General features: G+C 40.2%; 1 protein-coding gene across 1 annotated transcript in view; it reads right to left on the minus strand.

Moving 5' to 3' along the window:
- The window catches only part of SLC5A8 (solute carrier family 5 member 8), a 124,232-nt gene that overhangs the window by 56,451 nt on the left and 44,654 nt on the right, over positions 1-23,127 (minus strand). The window lies entirely within an intron of this gene.

The raw sequence follows: 23,127 nt of genomic DNA on the forward strand, positions 1-23,127 counted from the left end.
CAATGCTATACCTTGCAGAGTTCAAATATAGACACTTGTTAAATGTAGGCACAATTATATACACTTAAATGAAGACACTTGAAAGCATGTGGAAGACAAGATCATTTCCAGTATTAGCACTCAGTATTTTAAGTGGCTTGTCTTGAAATATTACTAACAACATGAGTCATGCTTGTAAAGCAATGTGATTCCTAAATTCTTCTTCTAAAATAGGCCCTCTAGCCAAATATGCCCTGGCATAGGTCTATTTCAAGCCATCCTTGTTCATTTTCTTAAATGCTTATAATTTACCTGTTGACTCTTGGTAGACAATCCACAGAATGCATTTAGACCAGCCTGGCATGTGAAGAAAGCTATGTCAGACTTTTTGTAAACTGGCATTATTTGCATAAGGCTTCCCTGGTGGCTCAGTGGTAAAGAATCTGCCTGCCAATGCAGGAGACTCAGGTTCAATCCCTGGGTCAGGAAGATCCCCTGGAGAAGAAAGTGGCAACTTACTCCAGTATTCTTGCCTTAGAAATCCCACGGGCAGAGGAGCCTGGAAGGCTACAGTCCATGGGGTTGCAAAGCAGTCAGATGTGACTTAGCAACTAAATAACAACATTTATTTGCATAACACTCTTGAAAGGAAATAGAAGATAAATCCAAGTAATTCCATTATTTAAACAACTATATGGTTTGAAATTAATTCCTGTATGAAATTTACTATATTTCAGAGCCAGCATTTTTCTTCTGCTGTCACTTCCTGGTGCTCAAACTCTCACCATAAAATTGCATCATAAAAGTTATAGCATCCATTGCATCTGGGGTTCTTCTATCTCTTTACAAACTACAGTGCTTTACCTCACTGTGCAATGCCAGTGTACTCTACTCCATTAGTGACCTGTCAAAGGATTAAGTGAGATTATATGTTCTCTGGAGGTGTTGGCCTCTGACTATATAGAGAAAGGCATTTTGGTGAAAAACACTCAGACAACAGAGGGTTGGCTGCCCAGTTCTCTGATGGGAATAGAGGTTATGACTTTGAACCCAGCATAGTAGTAGTTGTAAGTGGGAAAAGAGGTCTTCCCACTTACTTTTTTTTTTCAATTGGAGGCTAATTACTTTACAATATTGTAGTGGTTTTTGTCATACATTGACATGAATCAGCCATGGGTGTACATGTGTCCCCCATCCTGAACCTCCCTCCCACCTCCCTCCCCATCCCATCCCTCAGGGTTGTCCCAGTGCACCAGCTTTGAGTGCCCTGTTTCATGCATCAAACTTGGACTGGTGATCTATTTCACATATGGTAATATACAAGTTTCAATGCTGTTCTCTCAAATTATCCCACCCTCACCTTCTCCCACAGAGCCCAAAAGTCTGTTCTTTATATCTGTGTCTCTTTTGCTGTCTCGCATATAGGGTCATCATTACCATCTTTCTAAATTCCATATATATGTGTTAATATACTGCATTGGTGTTTTTCTTTCTGACTTACTTCATTCTGTATAATAGGCTCCAGTTTCATCCACCTCGTTAGAACTGATTCAAATGTGTTCTTTTTAATAGCTGAGTACTATCCCATTGTGTATATGTACCACAGCTTTCTTATCCATTCGTCTGCCAATGGACATCTAGGTTGCTCCCATGTTCTAGCTATTGTAAACAATGCTGCAATGAACACTGCAGCACATGTGTCTCTTTCAATTATGGTTTCCTTGGCGTATATGCCCAGCAGTGGGATTTCTGGGTTGTATGGCAGTTCTATTTCCAATTTTTTAAGGAATCTCCACACCGTTCTCCATAGTAGCTGTACTAGTTTGCACTCCCACCAACTGTGTAAGAGGGTTCCCTTTTCTCTGCATCCTCTCCAGCATTTATTGTTTGTAGACTTTTTGATAGCAGCCATTCTGACCAGCAAGAGATGGTACCTCATTGTGGTTTTGATTTGCATTTCTCTGATAATGAGTGATGTTGAGCATCTTTTCATGTGTTTGTTAGCCATCTGTATGTCTTCTTTGGAGAAATGTCTGTTTAGTTCTTTGGCCCATTTTTTCACTGGGTCGTTTATTTTTCTGGAATTGAGCTATATGAGCTGCTTGTATATTTGTGAGATTAATTGTTTGTCAGTTGCTTCATTTGCTATTATTTTCTCCCATTCTGAAGGCTGTCTTTTCATCTTGCTTATAGTTTCCTTCATTGTGCAAAGGCTTTTAAGTTTAATTAGGCCCCATTTGTTTATTTTTGCTTTTATTTCCATTACTCTGGGAGGTGGGTCATAAAGGATCCTGCTGTGATTTATGTCAGACAGTGTTTTGCCTATGTTTTCCTCTAGGAGCTTTATAGTTTCTGGTCTTACATTTAGATCTTTAATCCATTTTGAGTTTATTTTTGTGTATGGTGTTAGAAAGTGTTCTAGTTTCATTCTTTTACAAGTGGTTGACCAGTTTTCCCAGCACCACTTGTTAAAGAGATTGTCTTTTCTCCATTGTATATTCTTGCCTCATTTGTCAAAGATAAGGTGTCCATAGGTGCATGAATTTATCTCTGGGCTTTCTATTTTGTTCCATTGATCTATATTTCTGTCTTTGTGCCAGTGCCTACTGTCTTGATGACTGTAGCTCTGTAGTATAGTCTGAAGTCAGGCAGATTAATTCCTCCAGTTCCATTATTCTTTCTCAAGACTGCTTTGGCTATTCAAAGTTTTTTGTATTTCCATACAAATTGTGAAATTATTTGTTCTAGTTCTGTGAAAAATATCATTGGTAGCTTGATAGGGATTACATTGAATCTATAATGGACCATGATGTATGTTTTTTGTTCAGTTAAATGTGATCTCCTAGTAATTCATCCTACATTATCTGACCCTTGACCAGCTCTCAGGCATCTTTTCCTACCACTTCTTTTCCCCATTTACTCTATTCCCAGCCACGTTATCTTCTCAGTGTTCCTGGAATATGCCATGCCTGTTTCTGCCTCAGAGCCTTTGCATGTGTTGCATCCTCTGGCTTGAATGTTCTTCCTCCAGATATCATCATGACTCTGACCTTCACCTCATTTAGGTGTCTGCTCAGATGTTATCTCCTCCAAAAGCCTTCCCTGACCACTCCATCTATCACTTTCTACTCCCTTACTTTGTGTTTGTTTTGTTTTGCTTGTTTTCACATACAAAACAGTCTGACATAGTTCTTTGTTTATCTGGTTTATAGTCTGTCTCCTCCCACTGGAACAGAAGTCCCATCATGGCAGGGAATTTCTTTGTTCACCATCATACTCCCTGAGTGGAGAACCTGATGCATAATAGTTATTTTAAAAAATATTTGTTGGGGTTTCCCTGGTGATCCAGTGGTTAAGACTCCATGCTCCCGATGCAAGGGACCCAGGTTTGATCCCTGGTCAGGGAACTAGATCCCACATGCTGCAGCTAAGACCTGGTGCAGACAAATTAATTAATTAATTTTTAAAAATGAATTAAAAATAAAAAATATTTGTTCAACATGTGAATAGACATAGGAAAGAATTATTAGGAAATCCTTTCAAATAAATTGGCTCAGTCTTGGTTTCTAATGCTGCAAATTTCATCTTTTTCTATGTTTCATAGGCATTTTGAAGGAAAAAATGAGAGAAACTACAGTAGGAACTACTTGTTATTTTAAAGCTACCTTTAGACCTGAAGCAGTTTACTTTATCATTATGTTTCCTTTACTCATTGTATCAGTTAATATTGCATTTGGCTGAGAATGACAGGAACCAAAATAACAATGGTATAAACAAGATAAATGTCTCTCTTTCACGTTTAAAGATGTTCACAGATAAGTAGCAAGAGTTGGGAACAGTTGGAGAGGGATGAGTCTACATGAAATGATTTGGGATCCAAACTCCTCTCCTACAGTTCTACCATACTCAGATTTGGTTTCCATTTCATCAAGAAGAAGGAAAGGACTGCTTAGGGTACATCCACATCTTTCAAGGACATTTCTCATCAATTTTAAGTGACAGTTGCATTTACATCCCATTAAATAGAACTTAGTCACATGGTCACATCTAATTGCCAGGGAGACTGGGAAATGAAGTTTTTACACCAAAGGGCCATGTGCCAAACTAAATTTGGGGGTCCTACTTCTAAAGAAGAAGAGAAGAATAGACACTGGGAGGTCACCAGCAGTCTCTGCCACATCTAACTTAAGCACCAAAACAGACTTCTTTCTCAGATACCAGTTTCCCAGGAAGTTTTACTATTTCCCCATGGATCATCCTTAGTTGACAAAGTTAGACATCCTCAGGTTTAAAAACACAAATCAACTGTGCCAATGACTAGTTTCCAGTTTACCCTTCTCTACTTAAAGTTGTCAGTCTCTGGTTTTTCCTTTTGTTTTGACAAACAGCTGTTCTCTCCTCAAGAAACCATCTAGAAGACCCATAACACTAGGGCCACATAGAAGCAGTGAAGTGGCTGAGTCAGAACGGGAGACACAGAGGAACACTGTGGTGCCAGTTCATAGTGGGCTACCCTTTACTCATTTGCCTATAGCCCTTGAAGAAAGCAATCCTCATGTGCATTTTGACATGCAACTGGCTGCTTTAAAGATCAGTGTGCATTGATTTTAGGAACACAGTACATAGGATGGAGTAAAGTCAAAGTTCGTTACGATTAAGTACAGGCACTATCCCAGTTGTTTTGTTATACAGACTACATTCTTTTAAGGAAAAATCATGGCTGGAGTAGGAAACATTTCCCGTGATACAGAAAATTTTGCAGTGACATCTGCTGTAATGGGATTATATCTGTGTCAGATGCTTGATGAAGGAAGGACAAGATTTCAAGCTCAGGGAAGTTCTTAATACAAGGCTAGGTTAAAGATTGGTTTGGGAACAAATGATATTTAAAATTATTAACAAGTCAGCAGTTAAGAAAGTTACATGGGCTACCATCAAGTTTAAAACATCATTGACTTGACCTAAAAGTTATTTTAGTTTATAAACCAGATTCTCACTAAATAAGACAAATGATATTAGCTATAAGATACAAGTTCTCACTTCTTTTGTTTATCTCTAGAACTTTCCTACTGAGTTCACTTTTACCCCCTAACTAACCAGTGTATTTATAAACATGTAAAAATATATAAGCTTCTTATGCAAAAAAAATAAGCTTCTTTATGCAGTGCCTTATAAATGCATAATTATTCATTTTAGAAGTATACTTACATTTAATATTTTGTGAAAAATAGCAACTTAACCCACAATAGGTATATATTACACCTTTTCCCCAGTCCTATTTATGGTGTGTTTTTAAAATTTGGCAAAATAAGTTTTTTCCCAGAAAAGTAATTAGTGGCCCTGAAAATTGGTGGCCTGCTACATCTGAAGGCCCTAGATACAGATAATGAGGAGAGGGTCAACAGAGCCAAACAGGTTCTCTTTGGGTGAAATAATGTTTGGTATTCCTATTACTCACCTCACACTGCTGGGAAATGTTAATTTACCACTTATTCTGAAACAAAGAAATAAGAAATTCATATTGAAAATTACAGCTTTGCATGACTAGCTGCTTCACATCTTTTTGTCTTCTGTAGAAACACAGGAGTTTTTCTGAATGGCCTCTTTAATTTTTTTAAGGAGAGTGGCTAGGGAGGTCACTGGGAACAGACTGACACTTGCTGGTAATTATGCTCAAGTGGAAAAAGGACCCTAGAATGTGCTGACATGTATCACAGCTCATAAAAGGATCAGAGCTGCTCAAAGAACTCAAACTTTCACAAGAAGACCACTATCCCCACTCATCTTGGCACATCCCCTTCCCAAGTTTTCTCTCCACTCTGTGGTTTCTTTTCTGTATAAATACCCTCACCCCACCTCCTCCTAGGTGAGATGAGTGATAAAGAGTCTCACCTGTCATTAAAGGTGGACTGAATTGTCAACATTTTTCATGAATGTTTTATTACCACTTGCCCACAACCGGGTGTACTCTCTCCTGGCCTTGAGCTGTTTCTGCATGTTTGCACTGCATTTTTGGCCTTCATACTGATGTGGTATTGTGGTTTAATCAAGGCTGTTAATGAAGGATAATCTCATGGATTCCGTACATCCAAAAGCAGGAATTGGAAAGCCACTCTATACACCTGCTTCATTTCCCCCTCTCTCCTGCTGGGTTTTCTCTGAATTGCCACAGGTATATGATCAGAAATGTTGAAGCCTGTGCTTATATGCCCTTAATTCAGTAACTAGCAGAGACCAATTAGCACCTTTGAATTTTAATTCTAAATCCCATGCAGAGAAAATCTGATTGGTGCAACTTGGGTCCCATGTCTCTGGACCCTTAATCCTATCAGCAGTGGCCAGAAGGGCAGGGTTCCCCCTGTGGCTGCACAGATTCACCCTGAGAGTGAGGAAGGGGACTAGTTTCCCATGTGAGAGGGTTGTGAGCTGGCAAGATGCTCTGAAAGGGACCTCCTCTATCAAACATCTGTGCCATTCTGTTATCCCCTGTGAGAGTGAAATAAATTCCTTGGAAAAAAGGAATGGGCTTGTTCATCATCATCAGACCCCAGAATCCAGCACTGTTTGTTGCCTTTTAAAAAAGTGCTAAATATGCTGTTGTATTGACCTACTTTACCATGCCTGTTGACATCTAGAATTTCCTAAGAATTTCTAAAAGTGAATTTTGGAAACCTGAGAGTGATCTCATTGGATCTTGAATCTAGACTTATGCTTTCTTATCAGGAAAAAGACTCTGCTCTAATTTTTGAGAGGAAATTTAGAGAAAAATATACTCCAGTCATAATACCCTACTGTCTGCTTATTCTTTACCTTGAAATCACAATCACAGTTGCTATGGGGTCCTGAAATATCCTTCTGACATGGCAAAGGAAGATAAGAGTATAGTAATTCCTACAGAGCACTTTCTTAATGACCTTTCACCTGGGAATACTGAGTAAAGTTAGAAATTTAAGGCAGTACAAGAGTCAGTGTTACCAACTGAAAAAAATGCCCCATCTAGAAGTTGAGGATTATGTTTTACTTGGTGGACACAGTGAGGAATTAAGCTCAGGAGACAGACTCTCAGATAGCTTTGAGGGATTGTTCTGAAGAGGTAAGGGAGGAACCAGGATATACAGGAGTCTTGGAAACAAAAACCAGGTAGTTGGAACATCGAAAGATTACTGTTACTTAAAGAAAAAACAGATATCTCAAGTTAATGAATTTAGTGCTTTTTTTGGGTGGGGGGGAGATGAAAGAGTCTGGGCTCATTGAAATCATTCCTTTGAGATGCAGCGTAACTGTCTAGGACCAGTATCCTCTTTTCTCCACCCTGAATCCACTCAGGGTACACAGCTGGAGGTGGCTGCAGTGGCTGACAGCAACAACATCCTTTGTTTACTGAAATGGCAGGTGACAGTCCTCGGTCCACAGAGTCACCACAAGGCCTGAGTTGGGAGAAGTGTAACTAACTCAGTACTACCCTCACACATCTTCTTTTCTTTTGTCTTTTATCTGAGTCTCACTCTGACCAACTCAATGTAATCAATTCTGCATTCAAGTACTAGGTACTTTATTAAGCAATGGGGTCAACAGCTCAATAAATTTAGCAGGAGGAGTTTTATCTGATGCCCTGATGTGTTTCCTGTTAGGTAATGAAGGCTATGAAACTCCTCATGTTTCTCCTTTTAGCAGAACTGCTATGGCCAGTAAGGCCAACCTTTGTGCTGTCAGAGCCCACATCCATAGCCGGGTTTTCTGGCACATGTATTTCCCTTCTTTTGTTGCTTGACTTCTGTTTCTCTCCCCCTATTTCAATCTTTTTTGCCTATATATCTTTTTTTTCTTTTAAACTTTTTATTTTATATTGGCGTATAGCTGATTAACAATGTTATGATAGTTTCAGGTAGACCGCAAAAGGACTTAGCCATACATATACATGTATCCATTCTCCCTCAAACTCCTTTCCCATCCAGGCTGCCACATAACATTTAGCAGAGTTCCCTGTGCTATACAGTGTGTCCCTGTTGGTTACCCATTTTAAATATAGCAGTGTGTACATGTCAATCCCAAACTCCTAACTATCTCTTCCTCCCATTCTTCCTCCTATGTATCTTTTATTGCAAACAATATCAACTCCTCTTTTGGATATAGAAAGCTAAACACAAAGAAGGAACGATGTCCAGAAGAATATGTTGATTGCACATATTCCACTACTTCCTGGAACAGCACTAAAATGACATCAAAGGAATTAAAAAAGAGAGAGAAGGTGAGAAGATATGACTGCCAGTAAAAGGTTGGGAAGAATGCAAGTGGTAATTGACTTGGGTTTCAGCTTTCTTCACCTGTTAAAAACCTTAAGGGAAAGAGGCCAACAAGAACAAAACCTATTGTAGCACAGTAACCCCCAGGAAGAGTCAGAAACCAGAAGTGCCGTGTATTTATAAAGTAAGTTGTTGTTGTTGTTCAGTTGCTAAGTTATCTCTGACTCGTTGTGATCCTATGGACTGCAGCAGACCAGGCTTCCCTGTTCTTCACTATCTCTCGGAGTCTGTTTAAACTCACAGTCCATGTCCACCTAAAGGTAAGGGTAGGAGGTAAAATGAAAAACCAGGAGGCTTTTCTGGGCAGCCAGGCAATTGCCTCTTCATTTTTCTTGCCAAAAATGAAAACCACCCTTTCTGGAAAGGTTAAACTACAGAAACTCTGGATGAGGAACCCATCACTGCTAAGGCCTGGAGTGAGATGTTTCCCTAGAAAATAGGGGTTAGAGACCATTTGTCTACTGAATGAGGAGACCCCGCCCCAGCTTTTCAACACTTGGATCCTGCTGCTACCAGATTTTTCTACTCTCAAGCAGGACTGGAGAGGATTCCTTTCTGGGGAAACCAACCAGCCCAAGAGAACACTGGGATCTAGGAGCTCTATACAAAGACAGGACTCTGAACATCCGTGGTGGTGCACTGGATAAGAATCTGCCTGCCAATGCAGGGGACACACATTTGCTCCCTGGTCCAGGAAGATCCTGCATGCTGCAGAGCAACTAAGCCCATGTGCCACAACTACTGAGCCCTCGCTCTAGAGCTCACAAGCTGCAACTAATGAAGCCTGTGCACCCAGAACTTGTGCTCCACAACAAGAGAAGCCATCTCGATGAGAAGCCCTCACACCAAAGCGAAGAGTTGCCCCTACTTGCTGCAACTAGAGAAAGCCCACTTGCCGCTACAAAGACCCAGAGGAGCAAAAAACAATTAACTAATTAATTAAAGAAAAAGACAGGACCCTCACCTGATCACCCTAAAATGAGACCCTCTCCTCAACAAGCCTAGCCTTCACACACAGTTTCCTATTAGCTTGTGGTGCCTCTCTGTTTAACTGAATGGACATCCACAGATCACTCTCCATTTGGGAAAAACCTTTCATGCAAAAGACAGAGACCAGAAGAAATGGGGAAAGAAACATTAAGAAAAACAGTGTCACTGAAAAAAAGCTAAGGAAAACCTTAAAAACAAACAAACACAAAACACTGGAGTTATTTCCTGAGAAAACAAGGAAAATTCCACATTTATGAAATGTGAAGAGTTTGCTGTTAAAATGTCACATTTAGGGAATAAGAAGGAGCTTCTGGAAATTAAAATAGAGGAACAGAAATGAACAATTCGTGGAAGAATTAGAAGATAAAGTTGAGGACAAAAATACAGAGAGGTGGAAAAAAGCTAAAAGAAAAGAAGTTTGTAAGTTCAATCCTTGAAGTCTAAAACACAAACTATAGGAATTCTAGAGAGAGAATGGAGAGAATGAAACTTACAAAGGAAAATTTCTAAAAATCTTAAGAACATGATTCTTCAGGATGAAAGTTCTCAACAAGTGTATAGAAAGCTAGAGGAAAATAAAATAATGCCTTCACAGTTCTTTTAGGAAAAACTACAGCTGAAAATTCTATAGGAAATCAAACTATCATACCAAGTATGAGAGGAGGATAAAGATGTTTTTGAATAGACAAGGCATCAAAAGTGCTATTCCCTATATACCATTTCTCATGAAGCTTCTGGAGAATGTGCTCCATGAAAACAGGGAGAAAATGCAGAAAGGTATGACAGGAAACAGCAAATCCAGGAGTACAAGTAAGCAGCTAGTCCAGATGGGAGCAGGTCAGAAGGCTCCATGTGGAATAACTTCAAGAAACAATGATGGAACAAACATTGTCTTACAGATTTGACCTTCATGAGAAAGAAGTTTCAGTGATCCTTTCAAAAAGCATGGTGATGAGGACTTCTCTGATGGTTCAGAGGTTAAGAACTGACCTTGCAATGCAGGGGATGTGGGTACAATCCCTGGTCAGGGAACTAAGATGCCACACGCTGCTGGGCAACTGAGCCCGAGTGCCAGCCACAACTACTGAGGCTGCACACCCCAATGAAAGATGCTGCTTAACACAAGGAAGATCTCGAGGGCCAGAACTAAGACCCAATGCAGCCAAATAAGTTAAAAAATATTTTTTAAGACTTAAAAAGCATGGTGATAAAGTGATGCAAGTACAGGGAAAAGGAAGCATAATAGTTCCCACTCTATACGCTAGGTTTGCACAGCCACCAAACTGGCAAAAACTAAAGTCAAATAATACCAAGTGTTGGCAAGAATGTGAAGCACTGGGAACTTGCATATAACATTGGTAGAAGCACTTTGTCAAATGATGGGTAATATAAAGATGAAGATACCCATGCACTGTGACTCAGAATGTTTACTCCCTGCAGCATACCACATGAGACTTGTGTACATGTGCACCAAGTTGTGTATACAAGAATGTCCCAGCAATGAGACTTACTGCAAACTGGAAACAACTCAAAAGCACACCCACAGAGACACAGATAAATATTTGGGGGCATACTCAGCCAATCAAGATGGTTGTGAACAGTGCCATGACTAAATTTTATTGGGTTGGGTAAAAGCAGCTAAACAGTAAAGAATACACACTTTTACTCCATTTATATAAAAATTTCAAAACAGAGCAAATTAAACTGTGTTGTTTCACAATGCAGACATGGGTAGTAAAACAATAAAGAAAAAGAAGGAAGTTGTAATAACAAAAGGTGGTATAGTGTTACCTCTGGGGAGAGGTAGCTAGTTGTCTTGAGGAAGGGATACCTGGAGGGCTTTTAGGGTGCTATCAATGTTTTATTTCTTGACTTGAGTATTGGTTAATGATTGTTCACTTTACAATTATTCGTTAAGCTCTATGCAAATATTTTACAATTTAAAAGAAAACTACTTTTCGAACAGCAGGACAGATTGAACAGATATATTTACTTTTTGTTCCTTCCCAAACCTCACTAAACGCACTCCAGTATTCTTGCCTGGAGAATCCCCATGGACAGAGGAGTGCAGCAGGCTACAGCCCATTCGGTCACAAAGGGTCGGACACGACTGAGCAAATAAGCACAAACCTCACTAAAATCAACTGTGGTGGAATAAAAACAGCATAAACCATAAAAGACGGAGTAAAAGAATTAGGATAAAATTTTGGAAGCTGGAAAGCAGATGCATTAAGTAGAAACCTACTTAGAAAATGAGAGGAAGCTGAAATTCTAGCCAGTGGTAAAGAAGGCCCAGAAGTAGGCTTACTTGTACCTCAGAAGCCCCTAGAAGGATCAGGATTTGGAGGCAGCAGTAGTTCTTGAAGAGACAGAAGCTGATGAAGAGGGGTCCGGAAATGTATACATAAACAAATTCTATCCCAATTCCTCAACCTCCCACCCCTCAGAAAGCTGAGCAACTGTCCCCCCACCACCCCAGCAGAAAACTGAAGTTTCACTCACAGAAGAGGTTAAACCAGAGAAACTATGGACAGAAGCCCCTGGGGACAACTGAAGACTGAGAGACTGACGAGTGTCTACATGCTCACAAAAAGAGACCCCCGCCCTCGCTCCCTTCCCCCTGTCACCTCATTCCCAGACTCTTCCCCAAGAGTGTGAATCTCCCTCAGTTCAGTTCAGTTCAGTTGCTCAGTCGTGTCCGACTCTTTGCGACCCCATGAACTGCAGCACGCCAGGCCTCTCTGTCCATCACTAACTCCCGGAGTCTACCCAAACCCATGTCCATTGAGTCGGTTATGCCATCCAACCATCTCATCCTCTGTCGTCCCCTTCTCCTCCTGCCCCAAATCCTACCCAGCATTAGGGTCTTTTCCAATGAGTCAACACTTCGCATGAGGTGGCCAAAGTATTGGAGTTTCAGCTTCAACATCAGACCTTCCAATGAACACCCAGGATTGATCTCTTTTAGGATGGATTGACTGGATCTCCTTGCAGTTCAAGGGACTCTCAAGAGTCTTCTCCAACACCACAGTTCAAAAGCATCAATTCTTCGGCGCTCAGCTTTCTTCACCGTCCAAGTCTCACATCCATACATGACCACTGGAAAAACCATAGCCTTGACTATACGGACTTTTGTTGGCAAAGTAAAGTCTCTGCTTTTAAATATGCTATCTAGGTTGGCCATAACCTTCCTTTCAAGGAGTAAGCGTCTTTTAATTTCATGGCTGCAATCACCATCAGCAGTGATTTTGGAGCCCAAAAAAATAAAGTCTGACACTGTTTGCACTGTTTCCCCATCTATTTCCCATGAAGTGATGGGACCAGATGCCATGATCTTAGTTTTCTGAACGTTGAGCTTTAAGCCAACTTTTTCACTCTTCTCTTTCACCTTCATCAAGAGGCTCTTTAGTTCTTCTTCACTTTCTGCCATAAGGGTGGTGTCATCCGCATATCTGAGGTTATTGATATTTCTCCCGGCAATCTTGATTCCAGCTTGTGTTTCTTCCAGCCCAGCATTTCTCATGATGTACTCTGCATATAAGTTAAATAAGCAGGGTGACAATATACAGCCTTGACGTACTCCTTTTCCTATTTGGAACTAGTCTGTTGTTCCATGTCCAGTTCTAACTGTTGCTTCCTGACCTGCATACAGGTTCCTCAAGAGACAGGTCAGATGGTCTGGTATTCCCATCTCTTTCAGAATTTTCCACAGTTTATTGTGATCCACACAGTCAAAGGCTTTGGCATAGTCAATAAAGCAGAAATAGATGTTTTTCTGGAACTCTCTCGCTTTTTCGATGATCATCGAATCTCCCTCAGTATGTGCCAGTACATCATGTAATCACTGTGGACTTACTGCTCTCCAGACCTGTTGCACACTTGTTGCCCTGGGATCTCAGTCTATCAGACTCCAGGAAGTTTACCAGTCTTTACCCTGTTGATCTCTTATTACTTGAATCTCAGGTTTCTTTCTTCATATACTCCCTTGTCTGGGCTGTGCACACCACCCAGAAGCTTCCTGAGAAAGAGTCCACAGGAAGTAATTATTTTGAGATTTCACATGTCTGAAAAACTCTTTCTTCTCCCCTCATACTTGATGAATCAACGGGTGGAGGCTTGTCAACTATCAGGCTTTTCCATGAGGTGTTCCACTGGACTCATTAGGCAAACCCCAGATACCAATATCATGAATGGCTCCTCCTTCTTCCTGCTCTTCCCCTTTCCCCCTCCTCTTCTTTCTCCTCCTCTTTCTCCTCTCCCTCCTTTCCCTCCCCTATTCCTTCTCCTTCTTCCTAAAATATTCTTAAGAGCAACAACTCTGTGATTCGCTTGTCTCTTTTTATCTGGTGCCTAGTACCATACCTCATACCCAACAGACATATAATTTGAATTCAGATAACAAATTACTGTTGAATTCAAATGGACTTTATTCCTCTACCTGTTGCTGAGCCTTACATTCCATGTATATGCTGATCATTCAGACTGGCTTCTCCTGTGAACATCAGATTCTTTACAAGTGATCACACAACATCTACACTCAGAGATCTAATAAGCCCCAGATATTCCTGTCTCAGTTGATGGCAACACCACCTACCCAGCTGTTGAGATCAAAACCTTATCATCACAAGAGGTTCTGTGTGTAGTGGTTAGGAATCTTGACTCTGTAGTCAAAGGGCTTGGGTTCAAAGCTCAGTTCTACCATTTCCTGTTGGGTCGTGCGTGCGTGCTGTGTTGCTTCATGTCTGACTCTTTGTGACCCTACGGACTATAGCCTACCAGGCTCCACTGTCTATGGGATTCTCCAGGCAAGAATACTGGAGTGGGTTGCTATGCCCTCCATCAGGTTCGACCCAGGAATCGAACCTGCATCTCCTGCATTTCAGGTGGATTCTTTACCGCTGAGTCACCAGGGAAGCCCTTCCTATTGGGTCACCCTTACACAAACCACAGAACCACTCTCTGCCTCAGTTTTCTTATCTAAAAATGGAGTCAATAATAGTGCCTACCCGATGGGATTGTTATAAGGATGATATGAGTGAATGTCTGTTAAAGCATTTAGAATCTGGCACAGAGAAGGTACTAGAAAGACATTAAGTATAAGTGCACTTGTGATTAACATGTAAAGCATAGAAGGTAACAAACTGTTAGCTGTTGTTATTATTAATAGTATTGATTCCTCTTTTTCTCTGATATGGGTCACATTCAGCTCAAAGCAGATCCTTTTGGCTTTACATTCAAAACACAACTAAAATCTAACTACTTCTCTCTGTCTGCATCATTGTAACCCTGACCCCAGCTACCTTTTTCTCTCCTCTCAATTGAATCCCATGATATTCTCCTAATTTATCTCCCTGACCCATAGTCTGTTTTTCATGTATGAATCTGTTTGTGTCACTCCTTGCTCAAAATCTTACACTGGCTTCCAAAGTTCTCAGGTCTTCAGCATGGCCAGCAAGGCCCTTCTTAACCTAGTACCTGGACACCATCAGCTTCTACAACCCTGCCTCCCACACTGGGCTCCCTCACAACAGCCTTCTTGCCATTCTTTGAGCACATCCAGCAAGCTCTGCAAAAAGGCCTTTGCACTTCCTGTTTCCTTTTTGGTATGGTCTTTTCCTAGATAGTGGCTCACTCTCTCATGTCATTCACAGCTGTGCTGAAAGGTCACCTCTGACCAGTCTGACCTTTCTTTCTCTGATTTTTCTGTATAAGATGTGATCCTCCTCACCCCATCTCTGCTCCTCATCATTCCCTATCCTCTTTTATCTGGAAATCATACACACACACACACACACACACACACACACACACGTTTACCCCCCTACGACTGATCACTATCTGCCATTGTACTGGTTAGTCCCTGGAGAGAACTGTGTTGCAGGACTAGGTGGTATTTTAAGAAATAGACTTGTCCATAGTCATACTGCCCTGAACGCACCCAATCTTGTCTGATTTCTGAAGCTAAGCAGGGTCAGGCCTGGTTAGTACTTGGACAGGAAGAAGCAGACTTAATCAGTTTTATTTAATACCTCCATTTCAGCTAGGAGTCATTCTTCACATTCAGGAGGATGGATTTGGATTTCTGGGGTTTAGGAAGCTTCTGAGTGCATTCAGCACAAGCACCCATGTGTCATCCTTACAGTCTTGAAAGTGATGAAGGGTGCCCTAAGTTTCTCCTTTTAAAGGACTCATGGAAATATTCATCTCATGCATCATTTCATCCATATTTTTAGTCTTTATTGCTCATCTTTTTTTTTTTGCAGTAAACATCTAGTTACGTAAACTCTGGGTATCACAGATATGTGTGTGCGTATGTGTACTCAGTCATGTCTGACTCTTTGTGACCCCATAAACTGTAGCCTGCCAGGCTTCTCTGTCCATGGGATTTTCCAGGCAAGAATACTGGAGTGGGTTGCCATTTCCTCCTCCAGGGGAATCTTCCCGACCCAGGGATAGAAACCACATCTCCTGCCTCTCCAGCATTGGCAGACAGATACTTTACCACTGCGCCACCTGGGGGAAGCCCATCACAGATATAAGTCCTATGATAATTATTTATTTATGAGATAACTGTGTCTGTTTTGATGGGTTTGGTGTTTTTAACAAAGGGGACAATCAGGAAAAAATGTTTTACTTATTGAAATTAATGTTAGTTACATTTTCAGCCTATGAGAATTCACTCCACAAGGACCCTTTTCCAGGAACAAATTATCATCATTGGTTGGGGAATGTCGTACATTACTTATTTATATGTTCTATGTCCATCCCACTAGGATGTTAGTTCTGGGGGGCAGGGACATTGTTTTATTTAGAACAGTATCTGGTGCATGTAGACATTTAATAAAAAAATATGAATGAACATATGAATTATTGAAATTGTAAAAAATGTCTTCTGTTTCAAAAAATCTGAAACATGTATGGTAATGATTATGGTAATATTAAACATGAAAATAAAGATATGTAGGAAAAAGGTATACAAAAACAGTAATAGCTATTAGAAAGTTATAATTATGGGCAATTTGGGGAAGGGGCTAAAATTTCCCTGTTTTCTAAAGTGCTTCATTGTTTTATTTTTTTAAAAAGATGGGGCTGGGTATCTCTGGTAAAAGCACACTGAACTAGAAGTCCAGAGATCTAGATTCCAATAGTACTGACTACACTGTGTGATTTTTTTTTTTTTTCCACTGTGTGATTTTTAAATAAGTCACTGAGTCTCTCTGTGCCTCTCTTTCTTCTTTGGGAAATGGAAGCTCTTAGAACTTCTCAGTTCCAAAATTTTGACTCTCATTTCTGTCAACATTAGTCACTCCCACTCCTTCACTCTGTCCTGAGGGTGTCCTTCACTCTGGCCCTGAAGGTAGAAAAGTCCTAGATCCTAGAAAGTCAGTGTGATGTGTGTGTGTGTGTGTGTGTGTGTGTGTGTGTGTTCCTAGAAAGTCAGTGTGGTGTGTGTGTGTGTGTGCACGCACGTTCAGTCATGTCCAACTTTTGGGACCCTATAGACTGTAGCCCGCCAGGCTCCTCTGCCCATGGGATTTCCTAAGCAAGAATACTGGAGTTAGCAGCCATTTCCTACTCCAGGGGAATCTTTTTGATCCAAGAATCAAACCCCTGTCTCCTACGTCTCCTGCCTTGGCAGGCAGGTTCTTTACCATTGAGCCACCTGACAGAATGTCAGTAGTCCAATATAAATAGGTGAAACAGTTTTCAGAACCAGCAGTTTTTATCATCATTATTTTCTTTAATGTAATAACTTCTGTTGTACCTGCCCAGTTTCTGGCAGTGATGGTGTGGCCTGTTCTCCCAATTCCATCCTCCCTGAGTTCCGGGAACATGTCAGGAAGTCCTGCATCCAGCCGGCAGCTGGTGGGAAGGAGAAGCACAGCACGTTCCATGGCATCAGGCTCCTGACTTTCTGGTCTGGGTGGAGCGATGGGTTGGCTCTTGACTGGCATAGACTTCTCTGCTTTCGTTATGCATGGTTTTTGCTTCCCTGGAAACACTAGTGAATCATGGGTGGGGTAAGCTAGCTTCCACGGCCCACCTGATGGGGGAATCCTTGTGTCTAGAAGGCCAACCTTGAAAACTCTGTATGTGACAGGCTGTATTTTACTTTAAATGGAGTCATTTTGAAGGCATGTGAGATTCACGCCTCATAAGATGAATTAGTAGGGTGGTACTTGGAGAATTCTCATCTAGGGAGCGAGTCCTCTTTACACCATGAGGCAGTGATATGAGACTCAGTAGACTCTCAGTTTCAAAATCTTTACTCATAAGAAACAATTTCTTAGTTCGTTTACATCTCTGCTTGTAACACATAATAAGGGGATAAATAGGATTGTATGGTAAGTATGTCACTCTGTCTGCATAAAGTCAGGAAATAACCCACTTTTTGAGCACAGGATGCTTCTTAAGATGATGTTGAGACAGTGTGATTAGCTGAACCATTTCTAGGATTAAATGAGATAACACATGTAAAGAGCTTCCTAACATATAGTAAGTGCTCAATACTTAACTTTCATTATTTTTGTTTGTTTTATTATTACATCCAAATACACTTGTGGCCCTTTTGAATGTTGTTGAGGGCAGAAATTCACCCCCATCCTCAATCATTGTAGAAAAATTAGAAAATGCGCAAAAGGAAAAAAGACAACTCTCAGAATGGGGGAAAATATTTGCAAATGAAGCAGCTGACAAAAAATTAATCTCAAAAATATACAAACAGCTTATGCAGTTCAATATCAAAGAAACAAATGACCCAATCCAAAACACAGGCAGAAAACCTAACTAGACATTTCTCCACAGAAGACACACAGGTGGCCAACAAACACATGAAAAGATGCTCAACATCACTATTTATTAATATTAGAGAAATGCAAATCAAAACTACAATGATGTATCACCTCACTCTGATCAGAATGGCCATCATCAAAAAATCTACAAACAAATTCTGAAGAAGGCATGGAGGAAAGGGAACCCTTTTACACTGCTGGTGGGAGTGTAAACTGAAACAGCCACTACGGAGAACAGTATGGAGGTTCCTTAAAAAACTAAACATAGAACTACCATATGATCCAGCAATCCCACTCCTGGGCATATACCCAGAGAAAACCATAATTCAAAAATTTACATGCCCCTCGATGTTCATAGCAGCACTATTTACAATAGCCAGGACATGGAAGCAACCCAAATGTAATGGTAGAAGGGAAAGAGTGTGTCCCTACATTGCAAGAGCCCTGCTCAGTTACTCTGTGAGTATCCTCTCTGCTCCTTTCTTCTCCTCAGGGCAGCTGCCGGGATCAGGTGATATGTTACAACTTCCTCTGACCAATGAGTGCTTGATGCCCAAAAATAACTGGCTCCTGGGGGGGATGCCTGGCCCAGCACAAACATGAAAAATGCTCACAGCTCAGCCCTGGCTGCTCTTCAAATTCTAGCAGTTGGGAATTTGCTAGCCAAGTGGAAAGCACCCGCAACCCAATCTAAACCCAAGTCTAATCTAAGTAGACAAGGAGCTTTTTCTTTTCCCCAGAAGTCTGATGTCTGATTGAACAATTCTGGAAGTCTGCAAAGTCCCATTAAGCTGAATCTATTGTCAACCTCATTTATTTTCCCATGGCACCATGTGTGCCTAACCTGCAAAAAGCCCTCCCCCTTAAGTATCATCGTAAGTCCCTTTATTTCCTTTAAAAGAGAAAAAAAAAAAAAGAAAGGAAAGAGCTTTGAGTTCCCCAACTCATTCTCAGATCCAAAAAGGGCTGTTAGGCCTCAAATGTTCAGTCCCACGTTCATTCCTAGGAAAACTGAATTTGATGGACCTAGATGTTTTTCAGTAGTCATGTATGGATGTGAGAGTTGGACTATAAAGAAAGCTGAGTGCTGAAGAATTGATGCTTTTGAATTGTGGTGTTGGAGAAGACTCTTGAGAGTCCCTTAGACTGCAAGGAGATCCAACCAGTCCATCCTAAAGGAAATCAGTCCTTAATATTCATTGGAAGGACTGATGTTGAAGCCGAAACTCCAATACTTTGGCCAACTGATGCAAAGAACTGACTCATTTGAAAAGACCCTGATGCTGGGAAAGATTGAAGGCAGGAGAAGGGGACAACAGAGGATGAGATGGTTGGATGGTATCACTGACTCGATGGACATGAGTTTGAGTAAACTCCAGAAGTTTGCGATAGACAGGGAAGCCTGGTGTGCTGCAGTCCATGGGGTCACAAAGAGTCAGACACAACTGAGCAACTGAACTGAACTGAACTGAAAACATCAGCTTTGTTAGCTTGGCACTTTGCATTCCTCTAAGAGGTAATACCCGTTCACTCCCAACAGGAAGCAGGAAAGAACTGAACAAGGCGACAAGCTGGTGGAAGCCAGGCTGTATCTAGAACCTCCAAAGGCAGATCTCATGCCATGTGTGTTGGGTTTGAAATGTAGAAAAGCCCGTCTTTATGAACAGATTATGTTCTTCAAGTCTTATTTATTTATGGGCCTTGTTTGGAACTGAGAATATATTCCACACCCTACCCCCAATCATCTCCTCCTTTTGTTTTATCATTATTAAAATTTTTGACATTAGTTTAGTTTTAGAAGAGGTCCTTGATTTTATGAAAGTTTTTATTTTATTAAGCTAATATGTGTATATGGGCTTCCCTGGTGGCTCAGGGGTAAAGAATTCACTTGCCAATGCAGGAGATGCAGGTTTGATCAGGAAGATCCCCTGGAGGAGGAAATGGCAACCCACTCCAGTATTCTTGCCTGAGAAATCCCATGGACAGAGAAGCCTGGTGGGCTACAGTCCATGGGGTTGCAGAAAGTTGGAAACATCTGAGCAAGTAAGCAGAGACAAAGAGAGAGAGTACGTGTATATGGGTGAAAATGTCAAATCATATTACAAAGTTTTTCAACAAATCAATACTCCCTCCCAAGTGTCCTCACCCCTAATTCTCACTCTCCAGAAAAACTACTTTATATTTTTTTAGCTGTTTCTTTTAGTCTTGACCTCCAAATTTCTATTTTCTAATGCTCTTAAGTTTAAGTATGTTCTATCACCTTCCTGCCAGGGAAACTGAAGACTTAGCACCCTTATCAAGCCCCGCTTTCCCCACATTTACATACATATACACACACCTTGTGTCCCCAATTTTCCTAATATAACTATACCATGATTTGTGTTAGGGAAAATTCAGTATGTATTTTTTATAAATATTATTCACAGCCAAGTCACATAGAGTACTAAGAAGAAATTGACTTTCTTATGTAATCTATTGCTTTTCTTCGAGTTAATAATTATCTCCTCCTCTCTTCTTTTTCATTTTTTTTTTAATCTCTTAGCAATTCTTTCATCTTTAACGTCTCAGTTACTTTCTATCCCTGGGTTGGGAAGATCTCCTGGAGAAGGAAATGGCAACCCACTCCAGTATTCTTGCCTGGAAAATTCCATGGACAGAGGAGCCTGTTAGACTACAGTACATGGGGTCGCAAAGAGTCAGACATGACTGAGCGACTTCACTTTTTTTTTCACTTTTTAGGCCCAGACTCAGATTTGCAAAAGCAGTAACAATTCTAACTTTCTTCCAACTTCAGACATTTCATTTTGTAACTAGTAAGATATAATTGTTGAAAAACAATAATTGGCTAACCAAAGAAAGTCCACATTTTTAAAAGACATTTTCTTTTGTCAGAATAAGAAAAGACTCCTTCTTGCTTTCTGGCCACATTCTTCTCCTGATTTCTTTCTATAGAAAAGTAACTTTTCACTTTTAAAAATAAAACTGGAAACTACTGCAAGCACAAAGAAAAATGATTCAAAGAAAACTCATGTTGAGTGTAGAAGGTGTACTGTGTCAGGAAACACTGACTATATAATAATAAGTGTTATTAAAATACTTCAAAGGATACAAAACACCTGGCCGTATGCCTCATACACAGCCTTAGCCCTCTCATTTCTATACGCCATCTGAGTGCTGGTGGTGTTTTACTGCTTGGGTTCTTAATGACAAGTTGCCATCACTAGATGATGGGTAAACAAAAGCATGAGGCACTGGGGTGCTCTGTGAGAAATTCTCATACTTCTTCACCACTGAAGTCAGAGGAAACAAAGTTAAGACCAGGAACTAGTCAGAATTAAGGCCAATCTTTTAGTGGGAATTCCCCTTTTCATTTGTTGCTATGGTCATGCAACTTTTCTGTTTGTTTTATTCATTGTTCCTTATGATACTTTAATAAAACTAGTTGATCTGCCCAAACTGTTCGAGTTATATGCATTATATATGTAAAGCTTTTTACATGCCAATCAGATCTCACTAAAGTGATGTCTTTAAAGAAAAACAGGTGATTTGACTTATTAAATAAGCACAGGTTGATTTTAGAGAGGTTGCAAGGACGTGGTCTGTTTACCAACGTAAGAAATCGATGGGCTTCTCTGGTGGCTCAGACAGTAAAGAATCTGCCTGCAATGCATGAGACCTGGGTTTGATCCCTGGGTCGGGAAGATCCCCTGGAGAAGGAAATGGCTACCCACTCCAGTATTCTGGCTTAGAGAATTCTAGATAGAGGAGCCTGGCAGGCTACAGTCCATGAGGTCGCAGAGAGTTGGATAGGACTGAACAACTAACACACTAATGAAATCCACAGATTAAAGATTAGCATTCAGCTACTGAAAATTTTATGTATTTGGCTTTATAAGTCCTGTATTGGTTTTATCATTTGTATTTAACTTGATAAAGTCTGTTGCTGTCTTTTGGGAAGAGCTGTACAAATAAGAACATTTCTCCAGAGAATGAGTTGACTCCCTGGTGCTGTAACTTTCTCCATTAAAAATGTCAATCATTTGTGATACTTTTTGGTCACTCCTGGTAGACAGTAAATCTCAAATTCTGTGTCATATTCTCTGTTATTTGCCGAAGTTCAGACTATAAAGAACTATGTAGTCTGCCAAGGACTGCATACATGTCCTCCAAGTATGGTAGTTACTCCACAAAGTACTGGTGTACTATAGGCACTGTATCATCTTGTTATTTTCACAACAGGATTATGACATGATAGCAATTATTCCTGACATGGCAGGAATTGTTTCACAGCTTTTGCAGAAGAGATTATTATGGCTCAGAGAGAGTGGATAATTTGATACTAAAAAGCATCAGACGAAAGTCCATTGCACTAAATGGATGCTTTTTTCTTTAGGCCAAGCTGACTTTGGAAAAGAAAATTTGAGTAAACAACATTTTTAATTTTCTTCTCTTCTCAATTTGAGGGTTAAAAAAATAACCCTCCAAAATATAAGGTGAACACCATATTTTACTGAAATGGTGCCTGGCGGACTCCAGTCCGTAATGTCACAAAGAGTCAGACACAACTCAGCAACTGAGCACACGCGCAACATCCCAAGACATATTTGTTAGCTACTGGATTCTACACAGAAACAAAAAACTCAAGGATCTTTCAAAAGTTACCTAAATATCAACCCAAATTGATGCCTAGTATTGATGAGAAGTCACCTGAACTTGTGGCCCCTAAAATAGCACTATATGATAAAACATCATGGAATTAAATTTGCAAAGGTTTCTTAAATAGGATATTAAAACCATTAAGCACAAAAGTTTTTAAAAAATCAATACATTAAGTTATATTAAATTGATAATTCTTCATCAAAAGACATAAATAAGAATGAAAATGCAATTATAAAGCTGGAGAAGATACTTGTAGTAATTATATTAGGCAACTGATTAGATCTAGAATATATAAAGAACTTCTATAAATCAATAAGAAAAGACACTTAGTAGAACAGAGGCCAAAAGACTCTTAAAAAAAGATATACAAATAGCTAAGAAATATTTTAGAGTATTCTTCTTTA

Source organism: Giraffa tippelskirchi, chromosome 4 (genome assembly GCF_054371585.1).
Source record: "Giraffa tippelskirchi isolate mGirTip1 chromosome 4, T2T-mGirTip1v1.2.pri, whole genome shotgun sequence".
Classification (NCBI taxonomy): domain Eukaryota; kingdom Metazoa; phylum Chordata; class Mammalia; order Artiodactyla; family Giraffidae; genus Giraffa; species Giraffa tippelskirchi.